Source organism: Ambystoma mexicanum, chromosome 8, assembly GCF_040938575.1.
Source record: "Ambystoma mexicanum isolate Mex_15411 chromosome 8, UKY_AmexF1_1, whole genome shotgun sequence".
Lineage (NCBI taxonomy): Eukaryota > Metazoa > Chordata > Amphibia > Caudata > Ambystomatidae > Ambystoma > Ambystoma mexicanum.
Window position 1 is genome coordinate 1056932657 of NC_090929.1, and position 21969 is coordinate 1056954625.

Below are 21969 nucleotides of genomic sequence, written 5' to 3' on the forward strand. Positions count from 1 at the left end.
GACTGAGTACGATCAGTAGAGTGTTATAACAGGCCATACCTTGGTTTGAGTCTTTTCTATCAGGAAGGCAACAACAGGTTAAATTGGGTGGATGGATAACTGACCCTTTGGAACAGACCTGCTGAGTGCCACAGGGATCCTCCCTTTCTCTCCTGTTTAATTTATATCTACGACCACTGATGGACATAGAGAGGAAACACAAGCTGTATTTTCGATCTTACTCTGACGACACGCAGATATATATCAATATAGGAAATGTGAAGGAGTCCTTCATGTGAGTGAAGGATTGTCTGGAGGAGATAAGTAGCTGAATGGCAGATAACTGGCTCCACTTGAATGCCAAGAAAACCGAGGTGGCCTTGTTCGGCCAGAAACATCTCTTGGTAGCAGGTACTTGCCCTCACATACCTCACTTCTTGGGAACAGATCTCCCACTAGCTATTAGGATTGCGAATTTGGGTTGCATATGGCCAGGGAATCTGAGCAGTGAGGCCCAGGTGACTGCCAAGGTTCAATCCATCTTCTATAATCTGCAGCTTCTGCGTTAAATCCTACCATATGCACCATAGGACAAGCAGGCCGCAGTGGTCAGCGTATTGGTAAATGCCCAACTAGACTATTGCAATACTCTACTTGCAGGATCCCAGCTAAGCAGTGCCAACGACTACAAAGAGCCCAGAATGCGGGAGGGAGACTGGTGACGGGAGTAAAGAAGTCTGACACCACATCACAGGAGTCTGTTGCTCCCTGGAAAAACTACCTGTGAGGGACCAAATAGACTTTAAAGTCTTCTGTCTTATCTTTAAATGTCTCCACAACCTGTCTCTGACCTATCTTGCAGACAAAATATATAGATATTGCCCAACTCGTTCACTCCGGTCTGAGGATAAACTGCTGTTGTGCACCCCTTTGTCCTCGTATGTATCTAGGGGCGATAGAGGTTTTTCAGTCTACGGACCTACAATATGGAATAGACTACCTCTTGAGATCCGAGCAGTCAAGACACTGAGCCTATTCTAAAAAAGGTTAAAGACATATATATTTAAATAAACTCCAGTCTGGTTTGGGGTTGTACTGACCCCTTACATCTTACAACCTGGGTTTATACTATCAGCTCTTTAAGTTACTTGTAGTAAATGAATGGGGTTAAGAGTGGTTTTGTTCCATACCCTTTTAACATGAGGACCTGTCTCCTCAGGTTTTGTTCTGCGGTCACGAGAAGCAGCCTCCAGCTTGTGTGCCCAAGTAGCAGCCTGTAGCTTGTGGGATAGCTTATTAAACTTGAGGCGGGAATGAGAGTTGCTGCTGATGGCTAATACAGGTGACACAAATCCTGTGTGGATGGTCTGTTGTAAAACATTAGTTACTATCATGTTTATCTGAGCATGTCAACCAGAGGATAATCCTTCCCTTTTCCACATACAGTTAAATAAGGTCAATTGGAGACTGTCTGCCATGGGATGGGCTGCAGAAGTGAATACTCACGAGGATTAGACAAGGCAAGAGCTGAGTGACCACCAAACAAACCTCAATTTAATCAATGCAAATCTTGGAATATATTTTGCAGATGAGGAGCTGAGGGAACTAGATAGATGTTGAGTTGACAGACATACATAATCCTACAGAGATAGAGGAGCAAAACCATTCATAGCTTTGTAGATGGATGAACCTGAAAGGGATTGTTTGTGCAAGGAGAGACAACAAGCATGGTGTCGGTAGGTAGATGTGGGGGAGGAACTGAGTAAGTTGTAGAGAGTGAAGGGCAGAAAAGTTGAGGTCTTTGTCAAGAGGCAGCAAGGTATAGAGAGGGGGGCAAAGTAGTAGGCATTAGCAGTAGTTCCCTTGCTGAGCATGAGAGTGGAGATTAGAATTTTCATGGAGTGATGACTACGAAATTGACACATTTCCCTGGACATTGAGAAGGTTAAAGCGAGCAGCAGAAGTAGCAGTAGTTTTGAATTGTTGCAGTCAGAAATTGCTTTCAAAGGGAACTGTAAGGTTACAAGCCGTGAGCGAGGGAGCAAGAAGGTCAGGAGGGAAAGAGATAGGAGAAGGGAGGGGAGGACAGGGATGATATTGGAAGCCGGGCAAAAGACAACTTCCATTTTTGAAGAATTCAGTATTAGTAGCAGAGCACCATCCAGTGACGGATTACGGTTAGACAGCTGGTAATCCCTGGGTTGGTGAGACAGACAAGGTTGCACTTGGACAAAAGGTGCTAGGAAATCCAGCATATTTTACTAATATTTCAATTGCTTGTCTAAAGTGGATATAAGTGCTGATTTCCATTTGTGAGCTGTTACAATACTAGTATATAAAAACATATCCCTGCTCCCATAGGTCTGTGGTGTCGGCTAGTATGTAGTCCATACAATGCGTGACACCTACATCACTTTCACTGCAACATCCTCCTTTTACAGCCATTCGAGAGTGTCTATATAAAGCACCAACTGAGCTGGGGTGGCTCATACGTAATGGGTGAGGAGGTACCGACCTGCCAGTAGCCTTTCCCATTATGGAGGACCCGCAGCTTCAACTGCTTACACCATGGCTTGGCAGTCAAAGGAAACTGTGATTTCCCTTTCACAGTTTCTGCTCCCCAGTGTGCATGCCCAATGAACCATGCAAGGATGGGGGCATTTTAACTCTTCAGCCTTGCTTGGCCCATTGGGGATGCCGGCTGGGGAACTGCATGTCTGAATGTGCTCCTGCACGTCCCTGCACATCTAGATTCAATGGGGGTGTTTCAAATATTGGCATATATGGCACATTGGTGCACCTGGAGGGAGAGGCTCACCGGGGCGCATCATCCTAAGCCCTCACCTGGGCCAAACCCTGACCTCAAGCATACTATAATATCGACCCATACTACCATACCATATGACTATGCATACATAATACCCATACCACAGACCCATAAACCTGCGCTCCCATCAGCCCATTAGCAAAGTCATACTCATGCATCACATACTCGGTTAACCCACACCTTCAACCATTCATCAACTGCGCCCACAGCACCACTAGCGCACTGCTATATCCACACCAGCTTCACCGCCATATTCGCTCCAATGCCAACTCACGCGCTAGCACACCTAGGCATAGTCCAGTCCCTGGCTCATATGCTGAGCTACATCTTTCTGCCCCTCCTCAGCACCACCATCTACCTCCGTTACAATACCATACCACTCCAAACCATGCCACTCAACACTACCACCCCCAATCCTACCAACAACCCCTTGAGCTTCCATACTAACCACCGCTCTGCCAACAAAACCTGCTCTAAAGGAGCTTACATACAACATAAAACAGGCCTGGCTCGAATCTTCTGCCTCAGACACCATCCTCTGCCCTGCCCAACACCTTTTCTCCCCAAACAACCAGCATTTCCTATCTCACCCTACCCCCATGCCACAACCCACCTTATATTAGGAAACACACGCTGCTTACGCCTCTCATCCAGAACTGTGCACACCACTACCCCAACCATAATCACTGCTGTCTCCATAAGAAACTCCAGACTTACACCACACACCCATCTCCAACACCTCTCCATCCATTCCCAACACCCCCACTGTCCTTCTAACAAGACTATGCCACCCATAACCCATGACTACCAAAACAACATAACCACCAGACACCAACAGGCAACCAGCCCCACCACACGCCCCCCTCACAATACCAAAGCCTCCATCAGCCTCACCCATCCCACCCAACGTCCCACCTCGCCGAGCACTAGACAACCCCTCTTAGGAGGATTACTTAATGTTAGATCCCTTGGTGCACATGCAATTGAAACACACGACTGCATCCTAGAGTTCAAACTTGACTTCCTAGTGATCACCGAAACCTGGCTACATTCTGCCTCAGGCCCACGGATTACTCTGGCCATCCCCACCGACTACTCCCTCCCCAGAACAGACCGCTCTGACGCGACAGGCGGAGGATTACCCATCATCTACAAAACATCCTTACCATTCAGGGAATGTAAAACAGAGACCCTTAATGGATACAAAACCCTCTCCCTCAAATTAGCCATTAACCACCAGGAAACCATCAACTTCCTAATACTCTACAGAACGTCGAGCACCCCCAGCAAACCAGACATAGGCCTACCTCTCCTAATTACACCCATACTTAAACCTAAAACAAAATACGTCCTGCTAGGGGACCTTAACTTAGGTTACAACGACCCTGCAGACTCCAAAGCATCAGCATGCCAAAAAGCGTTTTAGGATATGCAATTCTCCCAAATAGTGAACACCCCCACCCACACTAAAGGCAGAATCCTCGACTGGATTCTCACCCTCAACACTACAGCAACCATAACAGATGTCCTTAATCTGCACTGGACTGACCATTGCCTTATTAACTTCAAAATGAACATAGACACAGACTACTCCACCAAAACCTGGAACCCTCCTCCCATCCAGGTCAGGAATGCTCGCAAGCTCACCCCAGAGAACTTAAACCCAGTTCTCAAGAACCTGCTCAACACTAAACCATTAGAAAACCTTAACTCAGGCAGCATTGCCATGCATTACCACCAATGCCTAAAATTAGCAGTCGACGAAGTAGCCCCCCTAAAAAACCAAAATACCCAAACCCAAATGCAGCGCCCCCTGGTTTAACAATGAACTCATAGAACTCAGAAGAGAAAAAAGAGCGTTAGAACATCTAACTAGAAAGCACTATTCCCCAGAACTGCTAACCAAACTACGGAAATTATCTAAATCCTACAAACTTAGTGTACTCACCCACAAAGCAGAGTCACTGAATGACCGAATAGCGGCTGCAGCCTCCAATACTAAAGAGCTATTCGCCATTATCAAAGAACTAGAATCCCCTATCCCTCCCACTAACACCGTAATCTCGAGCAAAGACTGGTGCACTACCATTCAAAACGCCCTATCCTCCAAAGTGTCCATGCTCCAAAATAAAATATCAGCGCAAAAACAATTACTACAGCTCAACCCTACGCCCCCCACCTTCATATCACAAGTACTAGCTCAAATACACCAGAATTCCACTTTACACAAGTGACTACAGAGCAAGTCCTCAAAACCATAGCTTCACTTAAACCATCCAATTGTAAAGGTGACAGCACCCCAGCCAAAGGCATTAAAAACTGCGCCACTATACTAGCGCCCACCATCACCAGCTTTGCAAATGAGTCCTTCAACTCCAGCCACATACCAGCATCTATAGAAGTAGCCTGGGTCACACCCCTACTCAAAGAACCATCACTAGACCCCACCATTCCCCCTAATTACAGGCTAATAAAAACAGTGCCATTTCTCCTCAAAATCGTCGATAAAATAGCTTACCCACAAGTACAAGCACACTTCGAACAAAACCACTTACTAGGGGAAAGACAATCAGGCTTTCGCCCCAACCACAGTACCGAAACGGCCCTCCTGGTTTTAAAAAAACAGATGGACGCGATCAGAGATACTGGTAAACTAGGCATCCTACTACTCCTAGACCTCTCAGCGGCATTTGACTTGGTTGACCACAACAAACTATGCCAAACACTCGCCACCAATTTCCACTTCTCCCAGAAGACCACTAACTGCATAAAATCTTTCCTTTCAGACCGCACCTCAAGAGTCACACTAGGAGAAGTAGCAGCAGACCCATCCCTGTACCACTAGGGGTACCACAAGGCTCTTGCCTCTCCCCCACTGTATACAATGCCTACACCAAATTACTCTTTGCTGCATTAGATGCGATAGGAGTAATTTATACAAACTTTGCCGATGACACACAGATCCTCATCCCCATCAGAGGCAACCTGGAACAAGACCCAGCCACCATCAACACTATCTATTCCCATATTCAAAACTGGATGGCAAATAACAGTCTCTGCCTCAATGGAGAAAAAACTGAGATCCTTATAATTGTTTCCCCGGCCAGATTACACTTCCATCCTGATCGATGGCACTCCCATCACCATCTCCCACAAAGTCAAAACACTGGGTGTACACCTCAACTCCAACCTCACCATGAATTCTCACATCAGTGCGCTCACCTCCTCAACATCCTACACCGCCAAACTCATTACCCTAAGCAGGCCCCTCCTCACAACAGGCAACTGCCTACCCCTTGCTAGAGCCCTCATCCTAACTAAAATAGATTACTGCAACATCTACTGCAACTAGGTACCACAAAAAACAACCTTACCAAACTCCAACTCCTACAAAACAAAGCCCTCAGAGCAGCACTGGGCATTAAAAGAAGAGAACACAACACAGAAGAGATGCACACTGGCTCCCAGTACACGCAAGAATCCTCCACAAAACACTTACCACTACACACAAATGCATATTTGATGCCGCTCCTAGCTATCTTAATAGCTGCATCACTCGCAAAAACTCACCCAGATTACTCAGATCCAGTGCCAACACCCAGCTCCTCATCCAACGCTTCACATCCTCAAGAGCAGGCAACACCAGCTTCCCCTTTGCAGCTCCCCGCATTTGGAATTCACTTCCCCCCTACCTGTCCAACGAGGTCTCCTTACCCAAGTTCAAAAAGCTACTCAAAACTTGTCTATTTAACAAATTCCAATAATTTGTCACCAGTTCCTCAGATGACTGGGTCACCCTCTCAGCAACCTCGACTACTCACTGCAAAGACTAATGATACCCATGCTGTACATACCACTTGAATGCTTGTATTTTGAAAGTAGACTGTGGCTATTATATGTATGTAAAACTGGAAACATTCTGTATGTAACCTTTATACGATAACGAAGATATATGCAACTTACGTCATGACACCCAAGGGTTTGGGCGTGTAACCAAATGTAATAAATAAAAAAATTAAAAATAAATAGGGCACTCCAGCTCCACCCCGCATGTTTAGAACCAGGAAGCTCTCTGTGCTTCCTGGTTCCTGTTCTTGTATGCGGGAGCTGGAAGGCTTTAGTTAGGGGAGGAGGCGTCACGGCGAGGAGCAGCATCCGGAGCGGGGCTGAACGTAAGCATGTATTTTGTATGTATGAATGTGTATGTTATGCATGTATGCATGCGAGTGTATGATGTTTCGGTGGTTAGGTGCATGTGTGAATGAGTGAGTGTATGGTGTATTGGTGCGCGTGAGAATGAGCAAGTGAACGCTTTGTGAATGTGTATTTGAATGAGCGAGTGAAGGATGGAGCAAATGAGCAAGTGAATATGCATGTGCTTGGTATGTGATGGCCCGGCGTGCTGATTTGGGTGAGTGGGCAGGGAATGGATATCATTTTATAATGGGTGCAGCCTGCATCTGTGCATGATAAGTGTTATTATGTGACATGTATTATTGGCATCTATGATAAAGAAAGCATGTAAGTGGTATTACCTGGCTAGACTGGCATTTTAGTGCAGCCAGTTAGAAAATGTTTTCATATTGTGGCATGGCCCTTTGATTGACAAAGCCAACAAAAGTATGTTCTTACGTGGGGACACTACCATATATTGGCATAACCAGCATGGACATGCGTTTTATGGTATCATTACTGAGATTATGTGCAAATTAAACATGAGTGTGTTCTTATATTGGAAAACTGTCATACATTGTTGCAGTCAGCATGAAAAATGTATGGCATAGCCAGCGTGAATATGTTTTTATACTGGCATATTTTGTGGGCAGTGGCATCATGGAAATGCATTGGGAAATGCTCCTGTGCCCTGTTGGCGACTTGCATCAATTAGATTTTTTCACAAGTTACCCCACACAACCAATTGCAAACAGTCTTGCTTTTTACCCAATGGTTCACTTAATTTGTATTGCAAAATGCACCATTTTCAAACCTTATTCAAAAATCTTTCTTGGCACAGAAACCCCTCTTAGCCCACCTCACTATGCTCGGTCGCTCTGGCATATTTGTGGAAACATGTATGCACCTTCAAGCGCAAAGAATGACCAGACACCTCTGCAGACACCTCTGACCCAGGCCCCGGGCCGCATGAAATGCAGTACGATAGAGGGTCTGGGAGGTGAGGCGCGGGGTGGGGGGAAAACGGCGCGAAAGCGTAGGGAGGGGCGTCCGAATGGCGCCACAAGAACCAAAAGCCCAGGAAGGGCGGGAAACGGCACCTGGGAAGGTGCGAAATATAACAGCAAGAGGTCAGGGGGTAACCCGGCCGCCCCCAGGAAGGAACAAAAGGCTGGGGGGTATAAGTAAGCCTGGGAAAAGTAGAGGCGACACAAACCAGGTAAGAGCTCACCTCTCTCGGGTAGGCTCTTGGTACCTGAAGAAGGGAAAGGAAAAACGTTTGCTCTAGCTGGCTCACGCACTTTCTACCCTTCTATAAGCTGAGCTCTTGCGGGTTCACACGTTTTCTACATCTCTAGACGCTTGAGACTACCGCGGCAACCAAAACGACACCGGGGCGAGAGAAAGGGATACTCCTTGCAGTTGCCAAACGGAAGCGCGACCGACAGAATTCAGACGAGAAGGATGGCGGAAGGAAGAGCAAAGAGGGCCCGAGACTTCGCAGAATGGGCAAGAAAGGCGGAGAAGGAGTATGGAGCACAATGGGTGCTAGAAGTAATGCAGAAAGAAGAAAGAGCGAAGGCAACATCCCCCCTGCTGTTCATCGAACACAGCAGCAGCGAAGGCGAAGACGAAGTGCCACAAGGACAGAAGAGGGGGAGAGCGGAATCAGAAAGAACAGAGGAACAGACGGAGACAACGACCAAGAGAAAGAAGAAAGATAAAAAGAAAGGTACTGTGAATAATAATGTTGGGAATAAAATAGTAAAAATGTTAAAAAATTGCGTCACGGTTTCGGGTAAGTCGCCCAGAACCAACGACAAGAAGAGCAGACGGGGGAAGAAAAGCAGGGAAGAATGGCTGGGAAATTCATCAGAAGAATCCAGCAGTGAGGACGAAGAAAGGGATCACCTAAAGGCTTGGGTAAAATGGAGAGGAGTGGTGAGCAAGGAAAAGCAGAGTGGGGTAGGAGGGCAGGGATAGAACCCAGAGAGGCCCCGGTCCCTACCCCACAGGGGGCACCAGATGAGCCCAAGGAAGTTCCGGTCCCGACACCACAAGGGGCACCAGTAGTCCCGGTGCCCCAAGGAGCGCCAATTGTAGCGACACCACAAGGTGTGACCGTAGGGCCAAACATAGGGGCAGGGGCCACACCGCCGGTGGCAGCAGTAGAAAATGAGGCACCACTCATGACGAAATATGGCAGGCCAACCATGGGTAAAGACACACAGGGCAGGTCAATGAAAGCGATGGCCTGGTACATAAATGACAAAGTAAAGGAAAAAATTTGGAGAAAAGAGTTGATCGATATATTTACATTATTAGATTGCCAAAAGAGGGGGATGAATGTAGCGGTAGAAGACATGAAAGAGGATGAAAAAAGTTTACTCAAAAAGGGGCCAGTGGTAAGGAACTTTGATAATTGGATGTCGGCCTTCACCATAATGTCGACAATCATATTACAGAAATTCCCGGAAGACGGGGTAGTGTTAGTTGCTTATCAACAGAGAGTGCTGAAGGTCCACTCAGCATTTGGAGGGGACGCATGGCTGGAGTACGACCATGAGTTCGAAAGGAGATGGACTGCTTTCCGGATATGGGCTGGGACGAGGAAAACTTTAACCTCTACATTTTTAATGTGCTGAAAGAAAAATGGGATTCCAAGGAGCGGAGCACAGGGGGACAGCAGAGAAGGCAGTACTGGCAGAACGATTACAAGACAGATTATAGATCAAGTAGCAGAAGGTACGACTCCAGCTACGACAGGAATAGGGAACAGAGCTTTCGGAGCAGAAATTACGGGCCGCAGAGAGGATGGCAGAGCAGCCTGCCCCCGACAACACGGGGGGGGCAGTGGGAACACGGGCACAGCTCGAGCAGAACCAGGGCAATGCAGGAGCTTTGAAAAAGGAGTACCATGCAGCTGGGGATGGAGGTGCAAATTCAGCCACAAGTGCGAGAGATGCAAGGGTGACCACAGCAGCTCCAAGTGCACAAGGGCGACAGTAACATATACAGATTTCGAAGAGGCAGTGGAATTGGTCAGAAAAGCAGGGGAAGGGGCATGGATGGCGAAAGCAGACATTAAATCGGCATTTCGCCTGTTGCCAGTCAACAGCAGATCACAAAAATGGCTATGTATGCATTGGGAGGGGGAATACTTCATCGACAAATGCCTCCCAATGGGGTGTGCCATCGCATGCGCATATTTCGAGAGGGTGAGTTCATTTTTACAATGGGCGGTGGCACAAGAGATGAGGGAGTCCATGATGGTGCATTACCTAGACGATTTTTTATTTGTTGGCCCCAAAGGTGCGGACATGTGCAAGGCAACACTGGACAAGTTCGTAGAAATAACGAGTGAGTGGGGTATTCCTCTGGCAAAGGAGAAAACGACGGGACCAACACAGGTTATCCAATTCCTAGGTATTGAGATCGACTCGAACAAGGGGAGGTGTCTGATCCCAGAGGACAAAGTGACGGAGCTGCTCAAGACAATACAGGAACTACGAGGAAAAACCAAAGCAACAGTGAGGGAATTGCAAGCGCTGGCAGGGAAACTGAACTTCGCAGGAAGAGTCATACCGCAGGGGAAGGTGTTCCAGAGAAGGATCGAGCTGAAAACAAGGGGTGCTACCAAAGGGCACCACAGGGTCAGGCTAGGAGGGGGAATCAGGAGAGATCTAGAAGTATGAGCAGATTTTCTGAAAAACTTCAGGGGAGCAGTGATATGGCGCTCACCAGTGAACGAGGAAGGTAAAAGGGTGTTGTTCACTGATGCAGCCGGTGGCTTTGGTTTTGGAGCAATACTGGGGGAAAAATGGTGTGCAGACAAGTGGCCAAAATCATGGCAGGTGGCGGAATGGACAAAGAACATAACGCTATTGGAGCTCTTCCCGATATGGGTCACGTTATGCGCATGGGAGAAGGAGCTAGGCAACAAGGAGTTGGCGGTATGGTCAGATAACATGGCAGTAGTGCATGGGTTAAACAAGGGAAGTGCGTCATGCAGTATAGTATTGGAATTGATGAGGGCAATCACACTGGAAAGCCTAAAAATAAATGCATGCATAAAGGCGAGGCATATCGCAGGGGAGGAAAATGTGGTGGCTGATGCAATCTCTCGTTTTCAGTGGGAGAGATTCAGGGAGAAGAGACCGGACGCCGACAAGGAAAAAACGCTGCGGAAGGCATGGGTCCCATTGGAGGCACTAGAAAGGAAATCACGGTTGGCCTCAAGGTCGACTCAAAAGAGGTGGGAGAAGAGCGGAAAAAGGAAAGGGTCATCGACAAGCTGACCAGAAATGCCCTGACATACAAGACGGGTAAGCAGTACGCAAAGCATGTAAAAGATGTGTTGTTGGAAACAGGTGTAAAAGAGGTGGAAAAAATATCAACGGGAAAAACCTGTGAATTTCTTGAAGGGGCATTTGCCAAAGGTAAAAAGAAAAGCTGGGCAGCAGCGCACCTGGCGGCGGTGGCATATACCACAAAAGTGGCGGGCATACCGGACCCGACTGACAGCGATAAGATAAAATATGCTATGAGGGGATGGGCGAAGTTAGAGGGGAAGAAACCTGATAGCAGAAGGCCGGTCAATTTTGGGAAGTTTATAATTTTACTGAAAGTGCTGCAAGATACATGCAGCAGCACATACGAAACTGCGCTGTTCAGGGCAGCATTTGCACTAGCTTATTATGGGGCTTTCAGAATAAGGGAACAGGTGGCCAGGAATACGGTGGCAGGAGACGGCCTGGCAAGGAAAGACATTAGTATGGGTATCAAGGGGATGTCGATAATGCTAAGGAAATCTAAGACAGACCAAATGGGGAGGGGGAGAGCGATAGATCTCAATTGCATCAAAGAGAAGGACCACTGTCCCAGATGCATCACCAGGGAATTTTTAGATCTGCGACCAGAAGTCGACGGGCAGTTATTGATCCATAGGGACGGCAGCGCGCTCAGTAGGTACCAGTTTCAGGCGGTATTGAAACAAGCAGTGGCGAAAGCGGGATGGGATCCAGCCGAGTTTGGGACACACTCTTTCAGGATAGGGGCAGCAACCTCTGCGTGGGCGGGGGGCCTGGGAGCAAAGGGGGTGAGACGAATTGGGGGATGGAAGTCACAATGTTTTAAGAGATACATAAGGGAGGAACTGATATGACAGTTATCTCTCCCGTTTCCACAGAGGTCGGACCCTACAAATCGGCCTGGATAGTGGGGCACTCTTTTGTGACTCGGGCAGGCAGGTGGCTGGAAGAGGTGAAGCAAGGATTACATTTCAGGAGCACAATTACGTCATGGTGGGGCCTCCCGGGGATGCACTGGGAGGACATCCACGACAGGCTATCGGACCTAATAGGTTTCAGGTAACCCCCTGAGTACCTGGTTATACATTTAGGGGGGAACTATCTGGTAAGCACGAACAGGGGCAAATTGCAAAGAAATATCTGTGAGTCACTGCATAGCATAGCCCGCAGTTGGTGGAAGACAGAGATTTTTATGTCAGAAATAATACCCAGAAGGATCTGGCACGGGGCACAGAAGAGGCACGCAATTGAGATAGCGAGAAAGAAGCTAAATAAATCAGTAGAGAAGTACTGCAAGAGTACAGGGCTGCATTTCATAAAACATGGCTTACACCGGAAACAACCCGGACATGTTTCACCAAGATGGAGTACACCTATCAAAGGTTGGGATGGGGGGTTTTTCTGACAACATTTTTAGGGCACTTCAGGCAAGAGGCTGTAGGTAGGGGGCTTTTGGGGGGGACCTGAGCGGGCGTAAGGAACACCCACTCAGGTGTGGCGGCATGTGCCCAGGAACGAAGGCTCAGGGATAACAAGGACTCAGAAGGAGCCTTGAGCTGCTTCGGAACTGGACACAATGTGCCCAAAAGCATATGGCTATGTAATTATTTTTGTTATGTTGGATTTTCTGTAAGAAAATAAAATGCCTACGGCCTACAATTTTTCCATACACATAAGTTGACTGTAATTTATTACTTAAGAGCAGCAAAGTGAACCCATACTACTCAGCCTATGACCCAGGCCCCGGGCCGCATGAAATGCGGGACGATAGAGGGCCTGGGAGTTTAGGCGCGGGGTGGGGGGAAAACAGCGCGAAAGCGTAGGGAGGGGCGTCCGAATGGCGCCACAAGAAACAAAAGCCCAGGAAGGGCAGGAAACGGCACCTGGGAAGGTGCGAAATATAACAGCAAGAGGTCAGGGGGTAACCCGGCCGCCCCCAGGAAGGAACAAAAGGCCGGGGGGGGGGTATAAGTAAGCCTGGGAAAAGGAGAGGCGACACAAACCAGGTAAGAGCTCACCTCTAATTGTCATACATTGATGCAGTCAGCATGAAAAATGTATGGCATAGCCAGCTTCAATATGTTTTTATACTGGCATATTTTGTGGGCAGTGGCATCGTGGAAATGCATTGGGAAATGCTCCTGTGCCCTGTTGGCGACTTGCATCAATTAGATTTTTTCACAAGTTACTCCACACAACCAATTACAAACTGTCTTGCTTTTTACCCAATGGAAACCTCTCTTAGCCCACCTCACTATGCTCGGTCGCTCTGGCATATTTGTGGAAACATGTATGCACCTCCAAGCGCCAACAATGACCAGACACCTCTGCAGACACCTCTGCAACCCAGTGTGGCATTTTGGGTTTAGCTCCATCCGCAATATTGTCTTTTCCGCTCCGACTAGCGGCTGATGAAAAGCCCTAGACCATATTTTGCTTGAAATGGCTCCAGCTTCTCTGCTGCCCAATGAATGGCGGTCTGGCCGCTCCAGCCCAGCACCCGATGAGCAAATAAGACGCTATTCGCTGTCCGCTTACGCTCGGTTGCTGCGGGCTGACCTATTGGCCGGATGGTACTGTGTTTGCCTTCCCCGAGTCATCGGCTGGCTGAATGGACTTGTTTTCCGCTCGCCTGGCACTGCTCTCAGCGCTTTGGCAAATACTGCGTGCGAACAGTAAATTATTTGCTAGGCTCGTAAATGCCTGTGTGGTGTGCAGGTCATACATCTGTACATTTTGTTTTGTCTCCAGTGGAATCAACTCTCTTTTGAAACTAGCATACATTTTATATCTGGTCGGCTCCCAGGTGGATGGCGCATGCTACTGTTTCCGATTTCGAAAGGGCTAGTGTGACGTACTTTCTGCCACGCGCCTTGGTTCACATTGTTCGCACAGCGAGCACAACCGATGTTCCTGTCCAGACCTGTTTGTAGAGCGCACACGCACATGAGCCCTGCTTCAAAAAATTAAGAATGAGCTGACGAAACAGAAGGCTGTCACAGGGTTTAGTGAGTTCCTGGGCAAAACAAAAAAAGTTAGTGAGCCCTCCTTGCTATTTTTTGCACGGCACCCGTGGCACTGCGAATAGGAGACGCAAAAACTCACCCTTGAGTTTCTGTGTGGAGGGCATAGATATGTTGATGAGGCCCTCTGGATACAGCTGGGCTAAGCCACAACTTTGCTGTTGGTCCATTGCCCCTACCATCAACAAGATTCACCAGGATGCAACTGGAGAGTAGTGTTTGTGGAGGCCAGGGAGAAATGATGCCCCAGACCCAGAAGTTCTTATTTAGAGTCAATAGCGTTTGCTGTATCCAGGTGAAATAGATGGTATTGTGTAATTTCTTATGTATAGCGCTTCATGCCCGACTCCTCCTGCATCTACGTGCTGTTAAAATATGGGTTATTACCACTAAATGTAATAGTACTTAATTTATCCACCATAGAAGGAGGACAGACTGATTCAACCCTGCTGAAATATGAACTTGGAAAATGCAGACTGGCACATGTCATAGTTGAGCTTTTAACTCCCGGAAGTATCCAATGAACACAGTATGCTGTGTAATCCACTGTGCAGTTGAAAAGAAACATTTATTAGGATACCTACCCACCACCCTCTCCAGTCCCTCCCAGTCCTTTATACAACGAACTAGAACACCACTATCATCATGTTTACTAGTTGGCCATGTCCTATTGATCCTGCTTCAAAGCACTGTAGTAATACATGTTATATTAATAAGAAATGTAACCCCTAGATCCAATGCATTACCAAATGCCGTGGTATGCACATTTAAGGGGATCTATCTGGTAAAATAGTTCAGAGGCTGCGCTGACTGCTGGGATTTATCTGTGGTCTGCAGGGCATGGGAGTGCATACTAGGAAGGTGTACTTATGCTTCTGAGGTTGACACATGAGTATTCATTTCAGTAATAATATTGTGGGAGTGATTTATGTAAAGTGCTGTGATCAAAGCACTATATAAGTAATAGATTATTATAAAAGCCTAAATGTTAGCATCAACATATCCAAGCATAGACTCTTAATATTATGTTCTTAAATTAGCAACACTTTAAGTGTGACTTCTGTGACTCTTATTCAGCTTCAGTCATGCATGTATAAAAATCATCGCCATGTGTTTTGTTGCCTCCTTGAGATATGTGTGAATCTTATTTTATAATGGCACTTAAGATGCTGATTGAGACAGGTTATTACTTTACTGGCAGGGAGATATTGGTGCCTCCACACAGCTTGCTGGTAACAGAAATCAGGACAATGCCAATCTGTAGATATACACATACAATAAACGTTAATGTTAACTCTATATGTCCTCCCTCCCCCAAAATATAGCTCCTGGAAGCATCACTGAGAAATAACTACAAAATATCTCACCTGGACATGCTTCTGCCTGAAAACTGGATAGGGCATTTGGGTTCGTGGCGACTTCACAGGCAGGAACAAGTCCAGAGATCATGCAGGGAGGATGCTCTCCAAGTTGTTCAAGCAAGTTGCAGAGTCCTGTTGGTAGGGAGGTGATCTCTGTTTGCATAACACAGCTGAACAATTGGCCCAATGGAAGACGCAGTCACGCTCTTTATGTAGCCAGCCTGCTCCCTGCCATGTCGCTCCTGGAGAGCAATGGAAGGTGTAATGGCCGAGAGAGTGCACACTAAGCTTGATGGCACCAGCAAGTCAAGACCTACATTTGAATGTATCCACGCTAAAGTGCGGATACATTGAGAGGTAGGTGTTAAGGAATAATAATAATAATAATAATAATTTAGCATTTATATAGCGCTACGAACCCTCAGGTATCTGAGCGCTGCTTATTATTACCCACGGTGTGTGGTGCTCATTTATCGACCTCGGAAGGATGAAAGGCTGAGTTTGGCCCCGCCGGGATTCGAACCTGCGTCAGCAGGCTCTGCACAGATGTCAAAGCGAGCGCTCTACTCGCTGTGCCACTTGACCGGCTTATGCACACTGAAGGCAATTAGGTGACAACAGGGCCTTCTGTGAGGCCTCTGCGTGTGTGACACCTGGGGTGGTTGGACCCCTCCTCCCCACCTCATGGTAGTCCTGAAGACAGGGCTTGGATGGATCATGACTGCATTTATTCACAAAATGAAATCTGAATCAAACATTTTTGAAACATTGACACAGACCTCAACAGAGGTCCCACTCAGGGAACTTGGCAATACTGCTCCTGCGGCATAGGAGTGATGAAATCTGGGGGTGGGAGGGGAAGGTGTCTTGTAATGTGGAAGCTTGCTCGTTGCTGAAAACATAGCCATGCCTGGAAAGACAGACTTGCAACATAAACAGACCAAGATAGACAAGTTAATGCAGAATACTCACCCAAAAAAAAGCTCTCTTCTCCCACGGTGGCTGATTTGGTGGAATCCGACAAAAAGAAATTGAACCAAAATGATGGCCCGGATGGGGCTGTACTGGAGGCGATTGCAGCTTTAAGGACATCCATGGAAGTCATAATGGGAGAGGTGAGGTTGGATGTGCCACTACTGTGGCAGGACCTCTGCAACCTTTCAGAGAAGGTGAATTATCAGGGCAAATGTATCGCAAAAGTGTCTGGTATGACAGCTACACTGCAGCGGCAAGTGAAGGAACTGCAGGAACACACGAGAATCCTGGAAAACCGGGTTGAGGATGCAGAGAGCAGGGTTAGGCAGAATAATATCCACATTGTGGGCCTACCGGAGGGGGAAGAAGGTGAGAACCCCTTGAATTACATTGAATACTTCCTGCTACAACCAGTAGGTCCTCACAAACTGCCTCAAGGATTTGTGGTAGGGAGGGCTCTCCAAGCCCTGATTAGAAAACCTCCTCTGGTAGCTCTTATAGCAAGAGCCTACATTTTAAGGATAAAGAACAAGTAGCTTGCCATGCCTGTGAGGGTGGGAAGAATTATGGAGGTAGCAGACAACTGGCGGTCTTCCCAGACTACACGCGTAATGGTCCAAGCACATCGTAGAGTATTTGGGAGTTTGCTTTTACTATGGCGAGCACAATTGCACTACATGCTCCTATTTATTTATTTATTTATTCATTTATATAGCGCTCCAAACCCAAGGGTATCTGGGCGCTTTACGTAAGGTTTACAGTGTTATTACAAAACACGAAAGAACAATTCAGTACTTAGACAAGGTTCAAAAGCATTAATCACAACATATGGATACATTATTGGCATAGGTGTTTACGTTTTTATTGCCGCTCTTGTGAAAAAAGGCAAGTTTTCACATTTTTCCTGAAGCTCCAGAATGATGGTTCTGTTCTTAGAACTAATGGCAGAGAGTTCCGTAGTTTGGCGGCTAGTACTGGAAAACTATTGGCCCCTGCTTTTTTAAGCTTAAATTTGGGAACCCGTAGGCAGTGTGTGTGTGTGTACCGGGTTCGTCGGTCAGATTGGTTTCTAGTGACTTTGTTTGCGAGATATTTTGGTGCTGTGTTAGAAAGACACTTATGTGTTAGTACTAGTGTTTTGAGCACAATTCTGTCCTGAACTGGCAACCAATGGGCATTGCGTCTTGCTGCAGAGATATGGTGGGCTCTCAGGATGTTGAGAGCCATTCTCAGTGCATTATTTTGAAATATTTGTATTTTTTTTTACATTAAGTCTGTTGGTCCCTTGGTACAGGGCATTGCAATAATCTAATTTAGATAATATGAGGGCTCTTGCTAGGGACGTGCCACTTTCCACCAATAGTAACCGTCTACAGGCGTTGATCAATTTGCAGGTGTAGGCAGTTACTAAGGCCGTGGCATTAACTTGTCTAGTAAGGGTAAGTGAGGAGTCCTAGGCAAATACCAAGAGTTTTCACTTCCTTAGAGACTTTCATGTCAATGCCATCAATATTGAAGGATTTGAACTGGTTGTCAAGTTTGTTCAGTCTGGTCTGGGATCCAATAAGGAGTAGCTCTGTCTTATCATCGTTAAAACAGAGGCAGAGGATGGCATCCACGCTTGAATGGTTTGGTATATTTAATTGAGCATTTTGGTATCTGTATCATAGGAGCCTGAGATGGGGATGAGGATTCCCTGCCAGATTTAAAATCCTACGCAACGGCAGGTTCCTGTTTTTTGACTCACCGGAAGAAACCATGGTCTTTTTACAGCATCAAGGAGTGGACAGTAACTTGCATGTTAGTTCAGAGGGGAACACCGATGAGGAGCCTCTAAAAAGGGGAAAACGTATCAGACTGCCTGACGTGCACTGGTGTAGTGGGACTGGCAGTATGAAGAAGGACACATCAGCTGACGGTGAGAAGTGTGAAGGGACAAGCGACCACAGACTAGTTCACCTGGAGGAGGGTTCTGGGATCCCTACCTGAATGCAGATATTTTGCGTGGAATCTGTGTGCGTTACCACCTTTTTTGAAAATAATTCTTGCATTGGGGATGATGTGGTGAACTGGCAAACTGTTTGGAGATAGGATGAGTCCAGGTGAGAAGAAATCCGGCACTTACGGTCTATTGGGATTTGGATATTATTATAAGGGGTTGGTTATAGTATTGTGTGGGATTGGGTAGCAAGGGAGGGGGGAATTGGAGAGGGAAGGGTGAAAGGCCATGGGGACTCAATTGTGTACCTGATGGTGGGAAGGGGAGGGGGATTGTACTCACCTCACTGGCTTGATGGCTTTCTGCATTGTGAACCTATGGGGATGGGTGAGGGATTGTGGCTGACATACTGCAATGTTAGGGACAGTTAAATATGTCTCGTGGAATGTGCGCAGACTGGCAGCTTTATTAAAAGTTGTAGGTTTAGTGAGTACCTTGGGAGAACAGCTGTTAGTATAGTGTTTATACAGAGACGCATCTTCCCCCTGATAGATTTATTCCTTTGCTTAAGAATCGGAGGACTATGGATCCTGCTACTCTGCATATGCTAGGGGAGTGTTATCTATATAGCAGATGCTGTCCCAATCTCAATTAGGGCAGTGCACCACAACAATGTGGGAAGATATCTGTGACAAATCAACTTCCGGGGGGCACCGGTGTTCCAGGGATGAATATTGGTTTCTAAACCATCAATCAGCCCTACACTTTTAGTACACCAGACGGGATCCAAACAGATTGGAACCACAAGCAAATTATAAACCTCCTTTTCCAATTTCGGTAATATGGATGGAACGGCAGGCTCAACTCTGCAAGGTCGTGGATCATTGATTAGTTACAACACAGCGAAAATACAATTATTACCCAATGATAGAAGGGACTGTCCAGTCAAGGTTGTATAAAAATATCTACTTTATTATTATTCAATAGAGAGTACTTGCACCATACACAATACTACCCACCCTCTTAGGAATGCAGAGGACAGACAGTTTCAAGAAGGAAAAGGGGTGCACTCTGGATGCTGACAGGAGGGTTGTCGGTAAAAAAATTAATCACAATAGTTCAAGGATACTTGGTTTCAGCACAAAGGGAGCAATGATTCGTAACATGTCGGTAGGGGCCTTCTGAGAAGGGCCAGGGGTCAGAACCACAATGCACCTTGTGCTTTTAGAAGTTATTGTTGCTTGACAGCGTATAATCGGTTTCAGGGTGCTTTTCAGCTTCTGCGACAGAGTTCAAGACGAGACAGCTGTGGGTATCAGGCGGCATTCAGTTTGGCGAGCAAGGCTGGATGGAAGGCTGGCCTACACAGCAGCTCAGGAATTGTTGTCTCAGTGCTGTTTGGCGGGTCTGAAGCACTGGTCGGGGCATCTCGGATGGCATGAGCGACTGCGGCCTAACACCAGTCAGCGTGCAGTTGGTTGTAGCCCAGGGGCCCGACTGGCTCGAAAATGCTCTTTAAGGTGGATGTCAGTGGATTCTTGTTGATTCACACCTCCTAGCTTCTTCACTGGGCTTATGCCATCCTTTAAGGTGGATGGCCCAAAGCTGAGGAGAGTGTTGCAAGCAACTGCCTTGTCCTTGGTTTGTTTGAGAGACTCTCTGGCACTTCCCATCTTGGAAGCTTGCTGCTGAGCCTAGAAGGGCATGCTGTGTGCTGGGTGGGTACTGGTTCTGAGGCTGCTGGAGGGTCCTCTGGCTACAGGATCTCCCTCTGTTCCCTGGGAGATGTTTAGGGGAGGGATATTGCTTCCCTCTTTGGAAATCCTGGTCTTCCTTCACTGGTGGAAGCTGTAAGGCAGACTGTACCTTCAGCCAGGGTCCAAATGAGTTGTTCTTGATACTCCTTGCAAAGTCTTCAGATGATCTGCCAAAAGTGGGGCTCAACCCTCTTTTAAAGCCAAATGGGCCCCAGTGATTGGTGTAGGCTAAGTCTACCTTAATTAACCAATCCTGGTTTCCCCACCAACAGTCTCCTATAACCGTGAGGTCATAACCAGAGTGCTTTGCAACAGAAAAGGTAAAGGGTGAAAACATGTAATACTAAGTCTCACCCACCTTCCTGTCTGTTGTGGAATAAAGGGTCTCTCTGGTTAATTGAGCTGTCTGTGGTTCCTGATTAAAGCGGCAGATCTCCCTTGAAACTGTGGTGAGAACAGACTTTCTGTCCCCATTAATCCACAACATCCTACCTTCTGAATGGTGTCCCCCTCTGGGGGTGACTACTGAACATACATAGTCCCAGACATGACAGGTCACTGCCCTTGATATTGAGAGGCAGGAGCTGGCTTCGGGTTGCCACAGTGCACATGAAATGGATTTTGGGGTTTCCTGTCTCCTTTGTTTTAGCCACTGCAGCCACGGCCCATGTGGGCCTGTTTGAAGTATACAAATGGACGGGTCGCATCCATGGAGCGTTTGATAGTTAATTAAGTGGGCCATGGCAGCCAGATGGTGTTGACCCTCCCCCTTCTGAGATGCATCTTGTACTCCACCTGTCAGATCTCAACTAAATATGACAGCGAGGACTGTGCCTGTAGGCTGCGTCCACCCAGAGTACACAGCTCTATGTGTATGTTGTGCAGTGAGCATAGGAGAATATGTGCGGATTAGCCCCACACATTTTACAGAGGTTGATCCACCATCATTCAATTTCGTATAAAATTTCAAAAAAGCCTAGGTGAGCACACCCCTCCCCCCAATGCGAATGGTCGAATTGCTCACAATATGTGATTCTACTGGGCTCTCTGGAGGGTAAAGAGATGTGTCTTTTCAATACATTTGGATCTAATGTGGACAGGAGCAAATTCTTCCCTGCTAACATGAGTAAATGTGGTAGATCCCGGCAGGTCATTTCGCTTTGGTGCAGTGATTCTAATTGCATACTAGACTCAATCTGGGACTGGTATGCTATGACTGGTGTTAAGTCCAAGCTGTCACAGTCCCTGCGGGATAGTTTTGTAAGTCTGGGTTGATGTGTGGAGAACGAGAAATGGGAGGAACTATTCCTTTTGTTCGAACCCACATGGAGTGTACATGGGCATTTATCACTTCTTTATGAATAAGGAAAACCTACATATGTGGAGGGGGTTGACATCATGGGGAGAACATAATCAGACCACTCACCGGTGATGATGTGGATCCAGTTTGAAGAATACTGCATTACTGTCCCGTTGTGGAGACTTAGGGAAGAATGTCTGGGGGACAGAGCATACAGGGACATGCTAGAAACAGAAATAGATAAGTATTATAAGATTAACAAAGGTTTGACTGATAACATTGTAGTATAGTGGGACTCATTTAAGGTGGTCATGCAGTTGATTTG